The sequence below is a fragment of the Vespa velutina genome, chromosome 3 (genome assembly GCF_912470025.1).
Source record: "Vespa velutina chromosome 3, iVesVel2.1, whole genome shotgun sequence".
Taxonomy (NCBI): Eukaryota; Metazoa; Arthropoda; class Insecta; order Hymenoptera; family Vespidae; genus Vespa; species Vespa velutina.
Genome location: NC_062190.1, coordinates 9,465,813 through 9,491,710, shown reverse-complemented (window position 1 = coordinate 9,491,710; position 25,898 = coordinate 9,465,813). Strand labels below are relative to the sequence as shown.

Here is a 25,898-nt window from a genome sequence, read left to right as displayed (position 1 = left end):
ACGTTTCCAGAAAAAGAAAGGAACGACGAATAAAATGAATACCATCCAATATAATCGATCCACTCCCTAATAAAGAGCCATACGACGATCTAACAGGAAAGACTTACGGGGTAAGAAGAAGTAAAGAAGGATCTTACGAGAACGTCAGATTCACGGTAGCTTGTCCGTTCACGATGGAGAAGAAACAGGATACAAAGGACGTGCGTCGAAGCGAAGAGAAGGAGGAGGACGAGGAGGAGGAAGAAGAAGAAGAAGAAGAAGAAGAAGAAGAAGAAGAAGAAGAAGAAGAAGGAGAAGAAGTAAGATCGAGTGAATGGAGAAAGAAGAAGAGATCGTGCGGATTCGATAAGCAACTAGCCATGAGTTCGCACGGATCCCAAAGCGATCTTGCTCGTGATCTGTCGAACGTATTTGTGAAAACAAAGGATACGAGAAGAAGAGTAAGAGTAAGAGTAAGAGAAAGAGGAGGAGGAGGAGGAGGAGGAGGAGTAATAAGAGAGAGAAAGAGAGATCGCTGTGACGAGCAATGCAAGATACGTTCGATCGAACGAGGATGGATCAAGAATGGATCGAGGAGGGATCGTTATCGTTCGTCAACGTAGGTTGCCACGAGTCTTGCTCCACAAATCGAAGGATTAGTTTATCAATAAGTACGGTAATGATTCATTATACCTCGCCACGATCATATTAAATCCTATGCAGGATATTATTATCATGATATCTCGTATCTCTAAGAGATATGAAAGTTATTAATTGATAATTAATTATTCGAATTTTAAAATCGTTAAAATGTTAAAGATAAGATTTTCTTCGTTGTATCATTTCTATATAAAATTATCAGAGTTTATTTATGATATCGTTTTATTATAAAGATTACATAAATGTATTGCTGATAGTATTTCCTTATATGAATTAATCCAAACGATATTATGATATATCATTACTATGTATCATGATAATTTTATATTCTCTTTTGTTTGTTGAATCGATCTTTCTTCTTCTTCTTTTCTTTTTTTTTTTTCTTTTTTTTTCTTTTTTTTTTTCATTCCTCCGGAATATTTATAAGGTGGTATTAAATTGAACGGAACGATGGATTCTAAATGCCGACAGTAATAGATTCATCTGTTTTTTATTTTCAATTAAATTTTTCTTATATAAACGATTATCATTTTACCGTCATAAGTCTTAATAGATTTATTAAGTATATCGTATGTAAGACGAAAGAGATATTTCCTTTATTTCCGTAGAAGAAGGATACGATTGTGATCTATTGCGATGGTGTATCGTATGCAGTTATTCGCACGAGAGACAATGCGTTGCGTGAGCGAGGCACGTTTTTATGGATCGTTGACGAGCATAAACCGTGTAACGTTTCATAACGAGGTGTTCGCGAATCGACGAATCTAGATCGGCATACAAATGAGAGTTTATTATTATTATTATATTAATCGAGAATATAAGATGATGATACCAAGAACTTTACACGTTTCAGATCGGAGACGCTAGAAGGTGATAGATCGATATCAAAGAAATCGATGGGAGTTACAAACATGAAAGAACGAAGCTTCTTATCCAGGATGATTTTAACAAAATTACAGGTATTTCTTATATCCTATATTATTACATAAACAATTTTTCATCGTTTCTTCGAAGTAAATTCACGAGTGAAATAACGAGACGTGTCTTTTTCTTATATGTAGAAAGTACGTATAAACTGTATCGAGATAATCAAACGTATATACCATGAAATTCGTCCAAGAAGAGTGATCGGCTTCCGGTGTGACATAAGAAAATGTGCGAGCACCCTTTCGGAATGTAATATGAGATCCTGTAGAAAGAATATCATGATATTCGAGATCATCGATCATAGAAAAATCGATCCTACGATAATATCACGGACTTATATGGACGATCATTGAACGATTACATTTATGGCGATGTACGTATGAGCATTCCGTTCTTTTTTTTCTTTTCTTACCCCCTCTCTCCCCCTTTTTTTTCTCTCACTTTTTTCTCTTCTGCAACTTTACCCTTCCTTTTTTCTCTCTGCTTTTTCTTCCTTTCTTTTTTTTTTTTCTTTCTCCTTTCAATACCACTTTCTCGTTAATTGGTACGTTAAAACGACGAATAAAGCCGATTACGAAGGAAGCAACGAATAAAGCTGTCTTTCTTTTACATGGCTCAGAGAGAAGTTATACTCCTCGTAAGAAGCTTGTCGGCGAATTTAGGACGTCGATAAAACTCTCGTGGGATTTGAGTGAAAGCGCGGAAAAATAAAGCTGTCAGCTAACCGTATTCGACCGTTCTCTCTCTCTCTCTCTCTCTCTCTTTTTCCTTTCTCTTTCTCTCTCTTTTCTTTCCTTTTTTCCCCTATTTTTTCCTTTTTTTTCTTTTTTACGCGTGTACTAAGTAGATACATATACATATACGCGTATACATTTATATTATTATATATCAATCCAGGGACTGGCCATTCACCAAAAGCAAAATCGACTTTTATCGTTTTATAAGAAGATCTAAGCTATTCCCCCCTTCATTCTGAGAGAACGAAATGTTTCGTATATATTCCTTCTCGAATTTATCATTTATTGTGTATGCTGGATAGAGAAATAAGGAAAAAAAGAAATTAAAAAAAAAAAAAAGAGTAAAAAAGAAAAATAAAATAAGAAGGAAAAAATTTTCGTAAATAAAGATAATATTTTTAAGAATTTCGACCTTCCCTCTTTCTCTCTCTCTCTCTCTCTCTCTCTCTCTCTCTATATATATATATATATATATATATATATATATATAAATATAAATATATTTAAATATCCAAAGATGAAAAAAAGTTGATCATAAAGTTCATCATAAAGTTTTGTTCGATCGATGTATACCTAAATATACCTGCGTTTTACTTATATACTTACTTACTTACTTACTTACTTACTTACTTACTTACTTATTTACTTACGTGGACTATCGATAAAATCGTGGTCGGTCAAGTGCATCGAGACGTTAGAAAGAATGGACGGACGTGTAACGAGCTTGTGAGTCGGCTCGGTAAAAGGAGTTAATAACGAGCTCGAACGTGCGCCGTTGATTGCCGTTGATTGAAATACACCGCTATAACTTAATATCTCGCCCGAGTGGAATTTCTCTTGGTGGAAGGAAGAATATGCGCGATTGATTTAAATGAATCGAAGTATATGTACGTACGTATTTACGTACGAATACATACGTTAAGACGTATTTATGTATTTATTTATGTACAATATAGATATAGGATATACTTATGTACTTTTATACAACATACATGTAGTTTTACTTATCTATAATATACAGTATATACATATATATATATATATATATGTATAGATGTGAGTACGTAAGTTATGCATGTATATATAAATACACAGGTACATGTATATATATATAAATGTTTTGTTACTAATAGATAAATGGAGAGAAACGTATTGGTTATATACGAATAGAAACATATAACGATAAAGTCCTATATGAATCGCGTGTTTTCGTTATTGCCTGATTGAATAATACATGTAACCGAATAGTATTAGACCGGTCGAGAGCGCGACACGCGATGCCCATGACGCCTGTCATGTCGTTCTCGGGTCATACGTCAGCTTTTTGACGAGTTGTTTAGCCCACTCGATTTATCGATCAAGATAAATGCGAGCGCGAGCGCGACCGAGAACTCGCATTCCTTCGATCGCGAGCAACGTCGTCTACAACGTCGTCGAACGGGTGGATGGATAATATTTTTAAAAGAGTTCTCTCCTTTCGGATGTTTCTTTCTCTCTCTCTCTCTCTCCCTCTCTCCCTCTCTCTCTCTCTCTCTCTCTCTCTCTCTCTCTCTCTCTCTCTTTCTATACAAACCTTAAAGTTTCTTAACGTGAACGTACACGAACGTACTTTTTCATCGATCGTTGATTTAGATTGAATATTTCATATCGACATAATGATCGAGATGTTGTTCTTCTCGTCGATGAAAAAAATGTGTTTATTCTTTTTTTTTTCTTCTTCTTTTTTTCTTTTCTTTTTTTTTTTTTTTTTTTTTGCTTGCTTGCGAAATCTCTCGACAAGTTGGAAATCTATCGGAACAGAGAATATTCATATTGTTCTTGTATTCGTTTTTTTTTTTTTTTTCTTTTTTCTGTTTTGATGAAAAAATGAAAACTGAGCTTGCTACATCGACAAACGCAAAGTTTCACGGATCGAATATCAAATAACGATATTTTATGATCGTTGAATTGTAGAATATGTTGGAATGTAAAAAGGTACATGTATGAATTCGAAACGGTTCTTTCGTCCGTCTCGTTCGGTAAGTTTACGCGCGAATTTCAAAGGAGGAAAGAATAAACGAGGGAGAAAAGGAGGGAGGATAGAATGAGGGAGGAGAATGAGAAAGAGACGGTAACCCGCGCCCCGCGACATAAATCACAATGAAACGCACGGCTCATTATACTTGCAGGCACTCGTGTAATTGCGACGGCCGTATCTACGCGTATTTACTCCTGAGCGGAACCGCTCGAACTCGTCGAGTGTACTCGACCACTCTCTTCTATTCCATTTTTTTTTCCTCTCCTTCTTCTTCTTCTTCTTCTTCTTCTTCTTTTTCCTCCTCTTTTTCTCCTCTTGGTCTCCTTTGAATTCTGCCGGAAATGCGATGCAAGTCCTCTTTAATTTATTTTTCTCTTTTACCGCGTTCTTTTTTTCTCTTTTTTTTTTTTTTATTTCGTTAGTTTCCTGTCGTTACGTCTCGAATGAAATTTTTCTTTGACTTAAGGAGAAAAAAAACGAAAAAGAAAAAAAGAAAAAAACAAACGAACAAACAAAGAAAAAAAAGAAGCAAAAAAAAAAAAAAGAAAAGAAAGAAAAAGCAAAAGAAATACTTTGAATTCGTTGTTTCTTCGATATCTTCGATAATGTTTTATTTTTTTTAATTTTTTTTTTTTTCTTTTTTTTTTCCATTACGATATCTGTGGTATAACGAATTCTTCGTTGAATTTTTTTTTCAAACGAACAATTTTTCCTCTTAACGAAGAATTAAAGAGAGACCAGATCAGTCATTCTCTCTCTCTCTCTCTCTCTCTCTCTTTGGATGGGTGCCTAAAACGTGAGAGATCCCATAATAAATTGTCGTGGAGGTATCAATGATCTCTCGTATCCACGTCGTCGTGAAGCGCCGGTTAATGGTCGTATACTTCGAGCCAAGTTCTCTCTCTCTCTCTCTCTCTCTTTCTCTCTTTCTCTCTCTTTCTTTCTCTCTCTCTCTTTATCTCCCGTAGGGTCCGTCAACGTTGAGTAACGATCCATGACGAATTCGGCGTTTTGCACGGCTCGGTTGGACCGCCACGCTTTGGGCCACCGTCCATCGATCCCCAAGCATGTCGCTCCATTTACATCGAACGAAGCAAGTTAAACTGACGGATAGATAGAGAGCCAACGAAGATGGAAATAGTTTGTTTCAATTTAATACGATAAATTTCGTACGTGAAACGTGATGGTTTTGAGTTTTCATTGAGATCAATCTATGAGAGGAAAAAAGAAGAAAACGAGGAAAAGGGAAAAGAAAAAATAAAAAGAAAAAAAAAGAAAAAGAAAAAAACCAAAAAAGAAAGAAAAAAAAATGGAAGTGAATTTTTAAACGCAATTTTCAATTCGGACCGATAATTCAGTAGCAATTTTCACGGACAAGATTTCTTGCTTATTCTTTTTTCTTTCTTCTTGTTTTCTTTTTTTCTTTTTCTTTCTTTTTTCTTTTTTTTTCTTTTTTTTCTTTCTTTTTGATGGATAAAATCCGTAGAAAGAGAAAAGCAAATGACAAAAAGAATAGGAAAAGCGTGAACAATTGCGGAACTCTAGCAGCGGGTGATTCGCGTTCTCCTTTCACGACGGGAGAACGAATTTCACTTGCTTTGTTTCCAAAGAAAATTATACCAGGAGAGTATATTTTCAAATTCAACATTTCCCGGACAAGATTCCGGTTAAACAAGACGGACGTGTGTGGGTGGGAAAGACACGACACCCTCATTTATCAAGATTACTTGAAAGTTTACTCTCTCCGTTTTCCGGGGAAGACGTTGACGGCGACGTTGCGAGTGGTGTCCTTCGAAAGTGGTAAGAAACTTTCTAATTTAGGGGTTGATTATGAATTCTCGTTTAATTCCTTTTGATTTTCCCCTCTTCGTAAATGTTCATCGAAATTGTTACGTTCAAGAGAATAACAAGATAGAAAATTTGATAAAATACTATAAGATAAATAAATAGCACACATACACACACATACACACACACACACACACACACTTACACATATACGTACAATCGTTTTCCTTCTCCCTTTTCATCTTTCCTCCCCCGATGATATTTCATATCATCGAAAATGTCAATTCGATAAAACAATTGTCGATCATCGAGTTAAGTCAAGTAAGTAATTATTATTCCTTGTTGTCGATTATATAGAAAATGTCTCCTTCGTATTATCTCCGTTTTTATCTTTTTTTCTTTTACCATTTACTTTCTTTCCTCCTTTCTTTCTTTTTTTTCTTTCTCTCTCTCTCTCTCTCTCTCTCTTTATTTTTTTTTCTTTCTTTCGAACGAGCACTAGTGTCGATTAACCTCTCGCACCGTGCAACGAGAGCAGATCGTAATTGTAAGATATCGCTGCGGTAACCGTACGACGAGCAAACATCTCGACTTCTCTCTCTCTCTCTCTCTCTTTCTCTCTGTTGAAGGGATTATCCTGTGAACTCTTCCCTCTCTTTCTTTCCCTCTTATGATTCGTTTCTGGCACGCATAAGGTACATATAAGAAAGAAAAAGAGAGAGAGAGAGAGAGAGAGAGAGAGAGAGAGAGAGAGAGAATCGAGCGATGGTGAACACCTCGCATGGTGGTTTCCACACGCATAATCACCTGTCTCGTCCATCATAAGGCCCCGCGTACCTGGCCAGATGTAATATGCTAGGGCCCACGCAAAACCCGTCCGACATCCCAACGTTTCAACACACGCCTACGATCGGTCGGCTCGCTTTCAAAATGTCGTAAGTCAAATTGCCCCGGAGTGCACCGTTTCATCATCCGGACGCGCGTGCGTTCCGAAGCGCTCCGCTTATAGCGCGAAAGCTATGAGAAAGGGAGAAAGAGATAGAAAGAGAAAGAAAGAGAAAGAGTAAGAGAGAAAGATAGATAGATAGATAGATAGATAGATAAATAGATAGATAGATAGAAAGAGAGAGAAAAAGGGAGAGAGGGAGAGAGAGAGAGAGAGGTAGAGCCTATTCACCCAGCTGTATCTCCGGTCAAACGTATAAGATTACCGATTAGGTACCGCAAATACTCGTACTCGTACTCGTACTTGTACTCCTTCCTCCTCCTCCTCCTTTTCTTTATCCTAAAGAGAGAGAGAGAAAGAGAGAGAGAAAGAGAGAGAGAGAGAGAGAGAGGACTCCTCGAGTACTTCTCGAGACGAGTAAGAATAGACGGCCGGGGGTGGCGAGTCGCCTTCAAGACGCGTTCGAAATGCTTATGGCGAAGGAAAACGTAGATATGAGTTCTCTCTTTGCTAAAAGCCGACCTATGTACTTATGTATCTTCTTGCCCTTTCACTTATCTATCTACTTATCTCTTTCTCTTCCTCTCTCTCTCTCTCTCTCTCTCTCTCTTTCTCTCTCTCTTTCTCTCTATCTCTATCTTTATTTTATATAAAATTTCCTGATCTCTTCTCTTTTAACAGTATAACTTGATGTTTATGTACATTCTAGTTTTTATTTGATAAATTAACGGTACGAGTAAATAAAAATCTATACATATATACATGGATAGATATAAAGAGTATATAGTAGTAGTTTCTTTTTCTCATTGGATGAAATATTCTACGGAGCTTCCGTAAAATAAAATCCTCTTTCTCTCTCTCTCTCTCTCTCTCTCTTTCTCCCTTTCTCTCTTTCTCTCTTTCTCTATCGCTCTTTCCCTTCCCTTCCTTTCCTTTTCTGATTCTTGTATGACTCCTTGGAAATGAAAAGAACCATAAGAAGGCTCGACGAGAAAGGCTCGATCGAATGCTTCTCGATGCATCGATATCGGCCGATCGAAATCACAGAAGATCCATCATGGATCATCGTTAATGTCCGTCAAGTTGTCACTCGCCTACGTCTTCCTTCGAAAACCCGGATCCGACGGGCGACGTTTACTCGTCATCGTCGTACTCTTCGATTCTTCCTTTTGCCATTTCTAAGGATTTTGACAGCATGTAATTATCGTTTAATCGTTATCTCGTTGGCGCAAATCGGTAAGAATACGAAGATAATCGTGTATAACTTCTTTCGGAAGAGATAGTCATCGAATTCATTTTTTTTTTGAATCACGAATTTTTACTCTTTCTCTCTCTCTCTCTCTCTTTGTCTTTCTCTATCTCTTTATCTCTCTTACTCGACGTTGGCAATCATTTTCGCGTCGGTAAGAAACAGTCCAGCGAGTATCTCTTCGGATCGGATTCCTCTCGGTACGACGAGGAACGAGAGAAGAAATCGCTAACTTTTGTCCTTCTCCATTCTCTTTCTCTTCCCTTTCTCTCTCTCTCTCTCTCTCTCTCTCAGTCTCTCTCTATCTATCTCTCTGTCTCTCTCTCTCTCTCTCCCTCTTCAACGACTCGAATGAGAACTCAGAAAAGGTGCACGCATCGCCGCCATTTTCGGTCGCTTCGTTAATTAATCTCGAGTGCCTAGCGCGAAAGCCATTAGTTTTTGTCGCGAGAAATGCCTAACCGCTAATTTCATCAAGAAGCGGATACTCTCTCTCTCTCTCTCTCTCTCTCTCTCTCTCTCTCTCTCTCTCTCTTTTAGGAGCATGACCGATCCTCCGCACGCGAACCTTCAGTTTCTTCTTCTTTTCTTCCTTCGTTTCTCTCCCTTCTTCTTTACTCATCCCTTGTTTCTATATATATATATATATATATCTTTTTCTCTCTCTTTCTCTCTCTTTCTCTCTCTCTTCATTTCTCCATCTCTCTCTCTCTCTCTCTCTCTCTCTCCCTCTCTTGCTGTCTTCGTAACCGCATGGCGTAGTTCGTTTTTTGCAATCGACCGTTTACCCGATTTGTCTTTACGTCGCACGGCTAACTGCTTTGCGAGTCGTGCTTTTGTTTTCTCTTCTCAATACGTGTATGTATGTTGGTATGTGTATTTACGATATATACTCGTGACCAGAACGGGAAGAGAGTCGATTACACGTTTCTCGAATCTTTTCGATTCCATGTGCTTTTTACGCACGATTAAATTGAATGATAAAAAAGAATACGAGAGAGTGAGAGAGAGGAGAGAGAGAGAGAGAGAGAGAGAGATTTGCTGGCTTCGAATAGATTCTAGAAGTATAGGTGTAAATCTTGATATCAGGGATCGATAAACATCGATAGAATGAAATGTTCGGTATTTTGATGATACGTACTATCTCGTTCGATTGGTAATACTCTTTGTAACTATCTAATACGTAATGATACGTAATTTGTTATTACCATGAAATAATTAGATAATTTCTTTTTTGTTCCTTTTTTTTTTTTTTTTTTTTTTTTTCATATTTCATTATGATCATAATTATCTTCATGATAACGTGATAAATAAGAAAAATAATATCTAGATATATATGTAGATACATTAATCGTTATATGAGCAATATATATCAATATCATTTTAAATATCTCCGTTAACGTGGACAATATTGGTGACATAAAAATTATACTGGATGATAACTGTGTATTATATTTTTCTTCATTAAAAAGAAAAAAAAAAAAAAAAAAAAAAAAGGAAAACAGGAAGAAAGAAAAAGGGGAGAACGAAAAAAAGTGGAAAAGGAAAAGAAAAAACAAGAGGAAAAAGAAAAAGAAAAAGAAAAAAAAACATTGATTCGATCTCAAACGAGTATTCAAGGTATATATTTGAAATGTTTAATGAGATAGGAAGAGACACGCAAAACGATCGGAAGCAAAGAGCGGAGTAGAAAATTGAGAGTTAACGAACCTCGACGAGAACTCGTTGACGCTTCTTACGCAATCATGATGATGCGTCGTGAGCTCTTGGAACACACTCACACGCACACTTATCATAAAAAAAAAATATATATATATATATATATACATACAAAGAGTTAGAGAGAGAGAGAGAGAGAGAGAGAGAGAGAATGAAACAAATACATCGAAATAAGTTAAATCTATCGAATTGTACTTACGTACTTACCTATTTATCTATCTACCTATCTACCTTACATACATACACACATATAAGTACTTATGTACGTACCTCGAAGTTCACGTTGACAGGCAATTTATTCGAGCTCGCGCGAAATATCGAGAGAAGTGAGCTCGAGTTTCCGTGCACGTACGTTCTCTCGCGTCGTTTTCCTAATTGCCCGGTTAACCGTTTAACGGTTTGTTCATCGAATGTCAGCTGACTTGTCCATCGTACGATACGGTCTCTTCGATTGTTCGGTCACCAAGTATTCGATCGGTATACCTCGATAAATAAAAGATGCGATACCGATCTTGAACGGATAAGATCGGATATGTATCCGTATGTATGAAGTATCTATAATTTTCCCATTGACACGAATCTTAATGCGAATGCTTTTGTGAAGTTCGATGATAAGTTATTGAAAAAAAAGTAAGAAAGGAAGGAAGAAAGAAAGAAAGAAAGAAAAAAAAAACAGAAAAGAAAAAGAAAAGAAAAAAGAATATGGCGGTACGTCGAATACTCGACGAATATATTCGAAATGTTTCGCATTATTTTTTTCTTTCTTTTTTTATCACCCATATAATCAACAAAATAATAAACAATATTTGAATGAAAAAGGAATTCATTTAGATCGAACGTAAGATCGTTCTTTTTCTCTTTCTTTCTTTCTTTCTTCATATTTTCTTTATTTATTTTTTCTTTCCCTCTTTCCTTCCTCCCTTCCTTCTTCTTCTTCTTCTTCTTCTTCTTCTTTTACCTCCTCTTTTTCTTATCACCGAACGATTACATCCCGACGATCAAATATTCTCTTAGAATATAGAAATGAGGGATAGAAATGAGTTCGTTATTACGTCAATATCCTTCGCATCTTTCAAAATCGAACGTTCGAATCATTTGATTTCTTTTCCTTTGTTGACTTTTTTACCTTGATTTTATTTTTTCCTGATATTTTTTTTCCTTGTTTTCTTTTGTTCTTTTTTCTTTTTTCGCTTTTCTCTTTTTTCCTTCTCTTCTATTTTTTTTATCATAACAATTATATCCTCATACGAAGAAAAAAAGTCGAACGTACGTAATTTGCACGTTTCAGTTAGGATCGATGGCCGTAACAATGCGACTTCTTCTTAAGAGGTAATTTTCTGATCGAAGATAATCCCTTTACGTAGGACTCGCGAAAAAATTTTGCGATCTAATGGCCGCGTGTTCTCAAGATAAATTTATAGTTTTTCGGTCCTTACATACATACATACATACATACATACATACATACATACGTACGTACGTACGTACATACATAGATACATACCTATATATATATACATACATACGTCAAAGGGCTTTACGCTCGAGTAGAAAAGGTTCGCCGTTCACGTACCCGCGATAATAATTTCTCACGAACGTGTAAGCACGCAGAACACAAAGGAGCGAGAAAGAGAAAGACACATACTCATACACACATATATATATATATATAGAAAGAGAGAGAGAGAGAGAGAGAGAGAGACGACGAAAGGAGAGACGAAAAGAGATCCTTAGCCTTTTCTACACCAAGCGATCGTAGAAAACAATTATATCGTTCGATCGTAATACCGGTAGCCATCGTGGGACGAGATCGAGAAGGATTCTTGAAATCGTGCGGATAATCGCGTTCTCGTGACGCGATATTTATCGACGTTCCACACTTTCTCTCTTTCTCTCTTTCTCTCTCTTTCTCTATCTCTCCTTCTTTCTCCTTCTTTCTCTGTTTCTTTTTATCCAAGCGCGGATAAAGTCGTTGAATAATGATTCCCTAGCGAATATTAAGCGTGTACCTTAGACCTTACCATATGATATTAAAGTTTCATACATCTACATGCCATACTTATATAGCGAAAGAAAAAAAGAAAGAGAAAAAGAAAAAGAAAAAAAAAGAAAAAGAAAAGAGAGAGAAAAAAAATAGAAGAGAAAGGAAAAAATTGGATATAACTCGTATGATTTGCGAGGATATATCGATTCCCACTTAAAAAAGTAATCTCTTCGTAATAATTTTAATCAGAATAAATCATTTTGATTCGTTTAATGTAAGCTAAGAACAATGAATTAAAGTATATCTTGAACGATCTTTGTTTTTTTCCAAATGTTTTTTCTCGTTTGATATCTTGGAAATTTGAATAGATCATATTTCTTTTTTTTTTTTTTTATTCACTTTTTTGCTTTTTGCTTGTTTGTTTTTCTTTTTTTTTTCTTTGAGCTTTGTTTTTCTTCTCTTTCTTTTTTTTTTTTTCTTATCTTACACGTCATTTTTAATTTCTATGAGATATCATAAAGTAACCATTGTTACGATCGAATCATACGGTAGATATTATTTCTTTCTTTTTTTATTATTTTTTTTTTTTTTTTCTTATCTCTATTCGATTATCCTAGATCATTATTATAGATCACGATTAAGAATTTCTACTTTCAACGATTTATTTCTTATCTCGATAATTTTTCTTTTTTCACCCCTGTTCTCTCTCTCTCTCTCTCTCTCTCTTTCTTTCTCTATCTGTCTGTTTGTCTCTCTACTTTTCCGGCATTTTTTTTTTTTTTTTCTTTTTTTTCATTTCCTCTTTCGAAAATAAGAAAGAAGGAAACATTTCGATCTTTCGAAAACGATATATAAATCGTTGAACGACCAAGAGTGGCCGTTTCGAAGCACGAATTGCCGTGCAGCATACGTCGTAGAAGGCGTTCTTCTTTCCTATGGGGCAGGATCGATCTATGGCCCGCCAACGAAGAAAAGAGAATAAAAGAGAGAAAGAGAGATAGAGAGAGAGAGAGAGAGAGAGAGAGAGAGAGACAGAGAGAAAGATAGAAATAGTCGAGAGGGTTTTCTGGTATCGCCTTATGGCAAACGGCAGATGCGCGTTACGTTCGTGTCCCTCTTTTCTCCCTGTTTTTCTCCTCCCTCTTCTCTTTCCCCCTCTTCTTATCCATCTCCCTCTCCAATCTTTGTCTCTTTCTTTCTCATTCTTTCTTTTCTATTTTATAGACTCGTCGCCCTGTAGACCTTGAACCTCCTATGTTTCACTTCGAGACGAGGAGGACTCGGCGAAAAGCGAACCGAGTTTATCGTCGGACCGATGCGACGGTATTGATAAATGTATGTGTGTGTGTGTGTGTGTGTGTGTGTGTATGAGAGAGAGAGAGAGAGAGAATGTGAGAAAGAGAGGGAGAGAGAGAGAGATCCTTGCTTCTTGATTTTTAATCATTATCAATTTTTAATCATTACAAGGAACATTGATAAGGAACATTTTTAATCGGAATGAAGTGTTTGAGAAAATTACGAATGATTCATGTTTCATTTTAATCAATATTTTAACGGGAATATCATACCTATCGGTTATTTCATTAAAACGTAGAATCGCTTCGTACAAAGATTTCAATGGTAAATATATCGTCATAACAAATTGAAATTATTGGTTTCAATAAATTTTTATTAGAATTTTTAATCTTCTTTATTTCTTCGTTTCTTTTTTTTTCTGTTTTTCTTTTTTTTCTTTTTTTCTTTTTTTTTTCTTTTGATCTATTAGACACAGATTTTTAATGTACATACGATCGATTATATCGATTTCTTTTCTCCTCTTCCTTTTATTATTTTCGTTTTATTTGCTTCTTTCTTTTTCTTTTTTTTTTTTTTCTTTCTCTTTGAAATATATATATATATATATATATATATATATATATATCGAGTATATTTCAATATAATACGACAAAATCGTCGATTGTTCGAATAAAATTTGGTTTTATTATTAATTATTCGTAATTTCGATCGTTGTATATATATGTGTATATATATATATATATATATATATATATATATATATTCTTCATTGAATGATAATTAATCGATTGTAGTTTTTAGAATTTAAGTCCCTCGCACGCTTTCACAGATTCTATGGAAGCATAAGTGAAGAACTCGAAGAATAGTATCTATATTTAGAAATTAATGAACGAAACATTCTTATGGTGATTTCGAACGATACCTTCAACAAATATATATATATATATATATACACACACACACACATACACACACATATGTATATATACATATTTTGTTGTCTTTTTTATATCTATGTATATTAAAACGTGCGTTGGTGGAACGAACGAACGTGCGAGCGAGTGAGCGAGCGAGGAAGCAAGTCAGGGAAGGCATTTTTTTCGACGAAGTTAAAATCCGAACACCATCTTGGTGGTGCTCCTCCTAATTTAGGAAGGAGAAAACGATATTATACGAGGTACGGCCCCTCTCCGCATGGCGTCCTATGGATCCCACGAGTCAGCTACAAAGGGAAATAATTATCTTCCCCTATGCCGATGGATAGATAGTCGGCTAACATATACATGTAGTCACGTTTTTCGTAGCTAAGGATTATTACTAACCAGCAGGATATTTCGAAAGAGAAAGAGAAAGAGAAAGAGAGAGAAAGAGAGAGAGAGAGAGAGAGAGAGAGAGAGGGTCAGCTATATATATATATATACACATACATATATATATATATATATATGTATGTATAGTGTATATCCTTGTTGGAATCAATGAAAAATCGATTTTTCTTCTTTTTCTAGAACATCGAGAGATCATCCTCCTAATGAGCGAATTCCTTTCTTATTTTCTCTCTTTCGAAGAAACGAACGGATTGTTATAGTGATATAGAGACGTAAACGTGATTACTCGTGTTCGCTCTAGATTCTTCTACACCTTGTATATTTTCTTTTCTCTTTTCTCCTTTCTTCCCTTTTTTTTTTTCTTCTTTTCTTTTTTTTATTTCTTCTTCTTCTTTTCTTTCCGTTTTCCCATCTCTTTTCTTTCATCGCTTAGACCAGGTATAAGTGTACTATCTAGTTTCTTGTTATTCGAGCTAGGTCGAGGAAGAATAATGGTCCGGGAGAAAAGAATTTAATAATCGTTGTATCCGCGAAGCGTTAAAGTCAAAGAATTTCTCTTTTTCTCTCTTTCTCTCACTCTTTCTCTCACTCTATCTCTTTCTCCTTCTTTCTCTTATCAAGAAGAAGAAGAAGAAGAAGAAGAAGAAAACGTTAGAGAAAGAGAGAGAGAGAGAGAGAACAATGGATTTACGAGATCGACGCTCCGATCGAGTACTCTTGAATTCTTCCTTAATTATCCGATGATCGTACGAAATTAAACGCGAGCTAACGTTTAGGATAATTTATCTATGTTAAAAGCATTTCTTTTTCTAAGTAAAACAATTTTTCTATGCTCTCTGTACGAAGAAATACTCGATTATGTCTACTTAAGTGATAAATAAATATAAAAAAAAAATATATATATATATATAAATATATAAAAAAATGCTCGATTATATCTATTTTAACAAATAAATAGAAAAAGGAGAGAAAAAAGAAATATATACATATATATATATATATATATATATATATATATATATACACACATATATTTATATACCAGTATACGAATAAAATGATATGGGAAGAGAAAATAAACTAACGAATCGTCTTGTTATCCAAGCACAATCTTATCGTTGAAAATGTCCGAATGAACCGACTCCTACCGTATTCAAATGAAAGAAATAAGGAAACGGGAGGAGGAAAGACAGAGAGAAAGAGAGAAAGAGAGAGAGAGAGAGAGAGAGAGAGAGAGAGAGAAAGGAAAGGAAAAAAAAAGAGAAAAAGAAATACATAAAGAAAAAAAGCAAGAAAGAAAGAAAGAAAGAGAAGGACAAGAGAAAACAAGAGTCTCGCGCGCTAAAGGAAGGATTTTCGGTCGGGACGAAGATCTCCCATCTCTCTTTTAAAAAGCCGAACGGGCAATCTTCGAAGGCGCGCAGTAAGTCGTCGGACCGCTCGACGGTCGATTATCTCGAACGACGTATACCTTCTCTTGACATACCTACGAACGAGTAGCCGCGACAGACTCCGGACACGTTCCGACAGGCCTTGAGGCCCCGCGAATTCCGTCCTTTTCTCTTACTTTCTCTCTCTCTCTCTCTCTCTCTCTCTATCTCTCTTTTACTATACCTCTATCCATCTATCTTATTTTTTCTTTTTTTTCTTCTTTTTTATTCCTAACAGTATGAATCCTCTCTCTCTCTCTCTCTCTCTCTCTCTCTCTCTCTCTGTCTCTCTCTGTCTCTCTCTCTCTCTCTTTCTTTGTTTCTCTTTCTGTTCTTCGAGGTGGAATAAAAAAATGGGCGGCGCCTTGGATGTGCCGAGGTCCGATCTAGGCCGACGCGCGAGGCTGGGCCTTAGATCCGCCGGGCCCTTTTCTCTCCCCACTACTTCTCTCTCTCTCTCTATCTCTCTCTCTTTCTTTCTCATTTACTCGTACTCGACCAGTAGAAGAAGGAGAAGGGGAGCAACTGAGAAACACTCATCGGGAGGAGTGGTGTACCTATATAGTAGACACGTACGTGTACTAACGTGTCTTTGTGGTTGAGCTCGAAAACGGCCAACCAGCCGGCGCGGCGACTGATCGAGCAACCGATCGTCGATGGGAATATCAAGAGATCCCTTTCGAACGGGGAACGTGGAGAAGCACACAAAGCCGGTTGTCGTCGTCTTCTTCTTCTTCTTCTTTCTTCTTATCCTCTTTTCTTCTTCTTTTTCTTCTTATTTTCTTTTACTTCTTCTTCTTCTTCTTCTTCTTCTTCTTCTTCTTCTTCTACTTCTACTTCGTTCGACATCGCCTACCTTTCGACGATACTCCTCGAATAAAGTTATGGACGTCTCTCGCACCCGTTTGTCCTTGTTAGGTGGTTAGGGAGGCTTGGAGGTCCTGTTGGATCAAAGAAAGAATAGGGTTGTGGAATTGAACCCAAGTGTTGATCCTTCCGAAGGAAGGATGTTCTTCCTACTTCTTCTTGTTGTTGTTGCTTTTATTATTATTATTATTATCTTTGTTATTGTTGTTGTTGTTGTTGTTGTTGTTGTTGTTGTTGTTGTTGTTGTTGTGTCGTTGTTATTGTTGTTATTGCTGTTCTTGTTGTTGCCGATGCTTGCTGGCACGTATCGACGATGTGTATCTTTATAACATGACGGATATAAAAAGAATCGGCTACAAGACCGGCGAGCTACAGGGATACCTTTCTTTCTCTCCCTCTCTCTCTCTTCCCCTCTCTCTCTCTCTCTCTCTCTCTCTCTCTCTCTCTTTCTTTTCTTGAGGAGCCTCGGAATGACGAGCGGGTAGAACTAATTGGATTTTCCAGCCGTCCGCCGTGCGGCTTTGAATAAACTAGCCACCCTACGTGAACGGAATATGGAATCTCGCGTATGGGATCGTTGCGTCTACATTTGCGAAATGTTGTTTTACGTTCGCTCACTTATAAACACCAAAGATCAGTGGGATCCTATTTGAGAGACTATTCGCAAATCTATAACTCCTTCGAGACAATTTCTTCATTTTCTGATTTCGTCGTATCGAGATTTTGATATGTTTATTTAAAAAAAAAAAAAAAAAAAAAAAAAAAAAAAAGAAAAAAAAATAAAAAAAGAAAAAGAAATTAAATATTTAATCCTGTATTCAATGTACATATATGTATATATATATATATATATATATACACCTAACTATTTATTTTTTTTTCTAAATCGCTAACAATTGATTAATCTTTTTATAATTCAATATATAAATACTACCTTCTAATTGCTTCATATAAATGATAATGAAAGGAGTAAGAAAGAAGAAATAGAAAATGGAAGAAAGACAGAAAAATCATATCGTCCAAATGATTTTTTTTTTTTTTTTTTTTTTTTTTTTATATTGAATTAATCGTTCATTGATTCAATATAGATGCAAATTAATTACAATAAGTAAATGATAATGAAAGAAAAAGGAAGAAAAGAAAAAGAAAAAGAAGAAGAAGAAGAAAACAAGAAAAAAGAAAAATCATTTCGTCGAAATGACTTTTGAGGATTAAGGATATAAAAGGAAAGGATAAAGAAAGAGAAAAAGAAAAAAATATTTCGAAAGAAAGAAAAAGCAATAGAATGAAATGAAAAGAGATGAAAAAAGATTGGACGATATTAGAGCAAAACTTACGTGTGCCGATCAGAAACAAGCAAGCAAGCAAACAAATAAGCAAGTAAGTAAGCAAGTAAGCAAGTAAAATTCGTGAAGATGATTATTGGCTTGGTAACTTGGCGAATGCCTCGAAGGCTGACAGCCCTTAAGAGACGACAACGTAGCCGACGACGATGACGACGACAACGGCGAAGCCGACGAAGCCGACGACGAAGACGAAGACGATGACGACGACGACGACGACGACGACGAGGAGGAGATAAGCGAGTACGCAAAGAGGAGGTGAAAAGAGAGACACTGCAGAATGAAATATCTCTCTCACGGATGCTGGTTGCCGGCGTTGCCGCCGGTAGGAAGATTCTCGCTTCGTCGGTCTCTCGCATGTGGTAGCTCATACGTGCTTGCTTCTCGTTCGTTCGCAATCTTCTCTCTTTCTTTCTCTTTCTTCCTCTCTCTCTCTCTCTCTCTCTCTCTCTCTCTCTCTCTACATATGTGTGCGTGTGCGCGTGAGTATGTGTATTTGTCTCTATGGGATATACGTGCGTGCGTCCACTCTCGTACGTATTAATCACGCGATTCGTCCATAACCGTATTTCAGCTCGCAGAAACGGCTCGCCTCGTGTACTCCGGCTTCTCTACCGGGCCCTGCCATTTTTATTTCTCGTCTTTTCCTTTTTTTTTCTTTTTTTCTTTTTTTCTTTTTTTTTTCGTTTTTTTGACTTTCTTTCTTTCTTTTTCCTTTCTTCTTCTTCTTCTTCTTCTTCTTCTTTCTTTTTTTTTGCCTTTATTTCTTTCTTTCCCTTTTCTTTTTCCTTTTTTTTTCCCTCCTTCCTCTTCTCTCTTTTTCCTTTTTTTCTTCTTCTCTTCTGTCTCCTTCCTTTCCTCCCACTGTCCTCTCTTTGTCTCTCTCTTTCTCTCTCTCTCTTTCACTCTTTTTTTTTTTTTTTTTTTTTTTTTTTTTTCAGTAACTACCGACAACAAACTGGAAGACTTTTAATGAACCCGGGGGTCGCGACGAGGAGTCGACCTTTCTCGGTTTACCCGCCACCATTTTCTTATGCCACCATAACGAGCAAACGTTATCTTACTACTTTTCCTTTTTTTCTTTTTCTTTTTTCCTTTCTTTACCTCCTTCCTCCTTTTTTTTTCTTCTTCTTCTTCTTGTTCTTTGTCCCTCGATCGAACGTACCAATTCTTCGTTCTTTACGTTTTTTGGTCTCTACGTTTAAAAAAAACAACAAAAAAAAAAGAAAAAAAGAGAGAGAAAAAGAGAAATAAATAAGAAGATAAATAAAGGAAAAAGAAACAAGATATTTAATTATTTTCAAATAGTAGGCAATATCTTATATACTATATAAGATATCCTTGGAACTTCTTGATTTTTGTCTTTTGTTTTTCTGTTTTTTTTTTCTTTTTTTTGTTTTCTTTTTTCTATACCGTCCCACGAAACATTAAAATTAATTTCCAAATGATTTGTAATAATTTGAAAAGAGAAGTAATAATTTGTAAGAAAAAAAAAAAAAAAAAAAAAAAAGAAAAAAAGGGAAAAAGGAAAACGAGAAAAAGGAAGAAAGAAGGAACGAAATAAAAATGAGAGAAAAAAATGAAAAAATCGTTAAAGGATCAATTAAATCAATCGATGAATAGATCGAAGAGAGAAAAAGAGAGAGACAGAGAGAGAAAGAGAGAAAGATTCGAGCGATTCAGAAGGATTTTTATATCGAAGGATTGACAAGCTCGACGTTCCACCGTCTCAACGGGGAATCATCCTTCTTCAGCAAAAGAAGGAAGGAAGGAAGGAGCAATGTAGTTGCGGTGAAGAGACTATAGTGAGTTTCGACTTGGGTGGTCCAGGATCGACCCCCTCCCGTAGTACAAGAAGGGCCCCGTCAGGCCGCGTTCATCCCCACTATTCTCATCGCACCATACTCTCTCTCTCTCTATCTCTCTCTCTCTCTCTCTCTCTCTCCCTTTCTCTTTCTTTCTCTTTCTATCTTTTTCTTTAAGAACCACTCCTGAAGCTATGCGTTCTACTCGCGCTACCAGCTCGCGCGAGTCGGACCGACGACGACCCGCCGTGCTCATTTGTATGTCTGTAATTAGATAGCCACTCTACCTATGTATGTATATATATATATACTTATATATATATATGTGTGTGTGTGTGTGCGTGTATGTATATATATATATATATATATATATATATATATAGCTTTCCTTTTCTTTACTTCTTTCTCTTAACTCTTTCTTTCTCTTTCTCTCTCTCTTTCTTTCTCTCTTTCTCTCCTTCTCTCTCTCTCTCTCTCTCTCTCTCTCTTCCTCTTCTAATTCTTCGTTCTCGTATTTGTTATTGTTGGGTTCTCGGTGGGTGCTCCTTCATCAGGTAACATCAGCGTCTCCTTTGTCCATGAATTTCTATCGTCTTACGATAGTTATACCATTCCTTGACTCCATCTACGAATTATTTTATATGAAAATCTTTCATTAACGTCCGAGATATTTCGAAAAATAACAAATCGAATAGATCGTTCCGTTCGATCAGATAGAACCGACGATGATAATAATGATGATGATGATGATTATTATTATTATTATTATTATTGTTATTATTATTATTATTTTAAAAATAATTGATAAATGAAACAACTTTGAAAGTAACTCTATGTAACTTCCTGCTATTAAACCATCTATTATTCGCTTAAGATATGATCATTATTTATCTGTCATCGGGATCTCATCGATCGAAACGGAACGAAACGAAACGAAACGAAACGAATCTTCGAAATGACATTTTTCTTTTATCCTCTCATCGATAACTTTGATTTGAACTTGTAGGGATTCCAATGGAACTTATTAAATAAAATACGAAGTCATGAAATCTTATTAACGTTGAACAAAATCATATAGGGTTTCTTAAACAATTTCAAAGTCTATCGAATAAACGTATTAAATGTAAAAATCGATGAGGGTTATCAACGCGTATATATGTACATATAATAGTATATAAAACGTAACTACATATAAATGAATATTATATATATCTACATTATATATATATATATATATATATATATATATATATATATATATATATATACATGCATCGTTGCTATGTCGTGTATCGGCGACAAGGGTTACTCGTCGACTACGAGTGATAATTTACGATGGCCCAGTGCACCCCCACTTGTCGGATTAATAGAGGGTTAATTTAGGCGAGTAGCTCTCGACGCGCCTGTTATCTCCCACGCAGTATTTGCTCAGCTCATCCGAAATCGTAACCTACCTTACATATCTACCCTCTCCCATCGAGCCGAATAATTATTACCGGTATACAATCTCGTCACGCTTTCGTGGCTTTGAATTTGGAATAGTCGATCGGCCTGTAATCGTTTCGAGACTTTTCGTCCCTTAATCGTTTCCTCCTCCATCTCTTTCTCTTCCTTCTACCCTATATCGTTCAACCACCGTTTAACCTTTTCCGCTTATTCATCCTTTTCTAATCAGCTGTTGTTTTTAAAAACTCTATGTTACATAAATGACGATATATATATATATATATATATCTCCGTATTATCGCATATTAGCTGATATGATTAATCTAAAATAAGATATATAATAAATCGGCGAGAGAATGCTGAGTTGGTAGAATATAGATATTATAATGATTGAATCGTTTTGATTTGTGATAATAAAAGGAAAAAAAGAGTTAAAATACACAAGTACGTGTTATTAGTTGGGTTAAAGGATTGCGTGCCTTAGAAAATTACAGAACGAAGTTAATCTAGAACAATGAAAATGACCATCTTCGCCAACGCGTATAGTAAACGTTGTTAATCCTTTCGAGAGACCGTCTCTAATCGATGATTAGAAGAGCTTAGACCGCGGTAATGTTCATATTATACGCGTACTCGTTCACTTTAACGGATATGAGTATTAACGGACGCGTGTAGTAATATGTAGACACACGCAACGGCACGTTCGTTCTCACGTTGTAAGCTCGAACTTGGTGCCCGCGAGTGATAGTTCTACAGGCGTTTAGCACGTACTGTAAACTTAATTGTATCCTAACCATGTATACGTTCAGAATATACTTACAGAAAATATTCTTGAACTTTCGAAATATTCGATTATCATGTGTTCGATAATATTGAAAACAAAAAGAAAAAGAAAAAGAAAAAAAAACAATAAATTCTGAATCGTCGCAAACTTTGTCTCATTTTTCAAAATATTCATTCGAATATTATTTGTCTAATAAAAAAATAATCATATTAAATCGTTACATTCCATTCTTTATTAAGATCAAAGATCTCTATATCGTAAAAGATGAGTTAATAAATTGATAAAATTTTCTGATTAAAATTTCTTTAAATGGATAATAATAAAAGATCGGGCTGGTTACGTTTAATAATATCGATGATCTCGTATATCTCTCGTAGAAAAAATAATTTTCGTTTAAAAATTTCTATTCAAAAAAAGAAGAAAAAAAAAAAAAAAAAAAAAAAGAAGAAAAAAAAAAGAAAGAAGAAAACAAAAATTTGCTCAAAAGTTTTATCGAAAATATACAACAATAATGACATATATATATATATATATATATAATCGATTGCAACGGATTATTAAAAATTGTACTATTCTACATTTGATTTGTACTACGAAAATGTTTTATTATAAGATCGTTATAAAGCGTTAATACTTTACGATTTTCATCGAGTAATACAACACGTATCTTGGATGTTGAGTAGAAATATCTGAGATGTTACGTATGTACGTGAAATGCAGACGGGCGTTTCATCCATCGAGACGTCTAGAATACGTATGGTAATTACACGGAGGTTTTCGAATCGGTCAACGTCGTCGCGGGTTATTAATAAAGACGCAAGCTTGGTACGGTATCCATCCGATCTAAGACAAGATCGGTACGCGTTGTCTGAGTTGGCTTCACCTCGCGATAATTACTCATTCGGACGTTAATGTACGAGCGTATTAATTAGCTCGAGTCTCCTCCGGCTGCCACGCCGGTAGCATAACGCAGGTAGTCCTAAGTATAAGGGTATTGCGATGATCTTCTTATTCGATGATTATTTTCTTTTATTTTCCTTTTCTCTCTTTTTTCTTCTTTTTATTTATTTTTTTATTTTTTCCTTTTTTTTTTTTTGTTATAATCTTGTTCTTACAATTTTTTCTTTTTTTTTTTTCTTCTTTTTAATTTTATTTTCTTCTTCTTTTTTTTTCTTTTTTTCGTCTTCTCCACGAGATCATTATTATGAGAGAGGAAAAGAGAGAGAGAGAGAGAGAGAGAGAGAGAGAGAAAGAAAGATATATATATATATATATATGTATGTATGTTTGTAGATATTTTTTCGTGCAAATTTCTTCTTCCCGTTTTTAACTTTTATCTTTTGATCGAGATCAGATTAATGGACGTTTCTAGTCCACGGAAAAGATAAAACTAGAGAAGATGGATCGACGATCCATCATTTATCTTGAGAATATCGAGATGACAACTCCGACGTGTAGGACATGTCTCGACATCTCGTACACAAGACGCTCCGCGATCGCTTGCTATAAATATTCAAGAAGCGGATACTCATTGAATTCACATGATATACACATACATATATACATACATACACATTCATAGATATATATATATATATTATATGTACATATATATATATATGTTTATATATATATATATATATATATATATATATATATATATATATATATATATATGTATATATCGACGATGTTTACCGGAAGTTCATGTGGATATTCGTTAAGTGGATTCAATAGCAAGAAGAGCTTGTAACGTTACAGTTTCAATCTTGATTTATGTATGTACGTATATACATACATATATATACAAGTTGAATGGCTAATAAACACACACGTAACTTCTTCTCATCGTATATCTGCTTTCTCCGTCATTTTGAGAGCTCACTTGGAACTTGACCGTCGTGTGGAAAGTTATAACGAAGGTTTCCTTTTTTTTCTTTTTTCCTTTTTCTCTTTCATACGAACAGAGTAAGGAAGTAGAAGACTATGTGTGTTTTATTTTTTTTTTTTTTTTTTTTTTTTTTTTTTTTTTTTTTTTCCCCTTAAATATATCGAATTCGTTAAGAGACAAGTGAAGATTGTCACTTTCGAAAGTTAATAATAATAAAATTATATTTATTTTTCTTTTGTACTCGATTTTTTGTTATTTTCGTTATGAAATAATTTTTATACGGATACACTCGTACAAGAAATAATAATTCATCGTGTAATAATAAACATAAATGACGATTTGTAAATTAATATTTGTATTAATTATTATTAATTAAAAAAAAAAAAAAAAAAAAAAAAAAGAAAAAAAAAAAGGGACGATATTTTTGTAATTATTGTTATGAAATTTTGTTTCCTCGAATATATTTCTTAATAATAATAATTAATGATAAAAGGCAAAAGTATTCGTTGCGTCCTCAAGGGATATCAATAATAATAATAATAATAATAATAATAATAATAATAATAATAATTTTTATTTTCAAATATTTTCAAATAAAAATAATTAATAATAAAGGGCAAGTGAAAATCTTCGATTTCCTCGAACTATTGATTCTCGAATGCCAAAGGTAAACTTTAATTTTGTTAATCACGATGTGTATACCAACGTGGAACGCGAACGATACCAATTTCGTGTCGTTAAAAGCAAAGCGACACAAGATGCCTCGCGTTACGACGACGTCCCGGAATTCTTAAGGGATAAAAAGTTCTTTTCACGTTCGTTCGGCCGAAAGATAAAATCGTTTTGCGCTGGTCTGTCCGACTGGTTAACGGTGCCGGCAGCAAACCTCGATGCAATAACGATTATGTAATTCGCTGAGTTGTAACAACAAAGTCGGTTAGAATTGGAAGAACGCGGAAGAGTTACACGATCGTTTGTTTAAACATTCTATCGATTCATTCGGAAATATATCATGAAAAAGAGAATATAAATATATTCATTATTTTTTTTTATTGTTTTTTTTTTCTTTTCTTTTTTTTTTTGGTTTTCAATAGAAAATAATTGAAACGTATTATTCATGTATGTGCGTGCATACAAGAGAAGAATATACACACGATGGTGAATAAATCGGAAGATTGTTTTTTTTTTTTAGAAATTAATTATTTCAAATAATAATACATTTTATCATGACCTAATGATTTAAAATAATAAAATGTATTTTGATAATAATGAAATAAATTTGTGATCGTAAATAAAGTTATTATCAAGATAGATTTCTAGATAATTTTTGTACTCATACACGATGAACTAAGAGAATCGCCATTCTTAGGAAATGGAAAAGGTAACAAAAAAAAAGAAAAAAAAAGAAAAAAAAAAGAGACAAAAAATGACAAAAAAGAAGATAATGAAAGAAAAGAAATAACAGAATACAAGGAAGACAAAAAAATTAAATGGAAAATAAACAAAGAAGAAAAAGAAAAAAAAAAGAAAAAAGAAAAAAGAGAAAAAGAAAAATCTACCGTAAAAATTTGACGCGTGCCAGCGAATGTTAGTCGTTGAATTGCCATCCAAGGATACCAAGGAAGGAAAGGAACGATTTAACGAGGAGCGCGAAACCTCTCACCTTAAAATTCACGTTGATGATCCTTGGGCTCGTTCTACC

The 25,898-nt window shown here is 34.9% G+C and overlaps 1 long non-coding RNA gene across 2 annotated transcripts; it reads left to right on the top strand.

Moving 5' to 3' along the window:
• Positions 1-488: 488 nt before the first annotated feature.
• On the top strand, positions 489-2,044 carry LOC124947880. 2 transcript variants are annotated; one of them, XR_007100534.1, is made up of 3 exons: positions 489-655; positions 1,493-1,598; positions 1,701-2,044. It is a non-coding gene; the product is annotated as an uncharacterized LOC124947880 (long non-coding RNA). The 2 variants fall into 2 exon arrangements; XR_007100533.1 differs by having other exon boundaries at positions 1,248-1,598.
• The last annotated feature ends 23,854 nt before the right edge of the window (positions 2,045-25,898 follow it).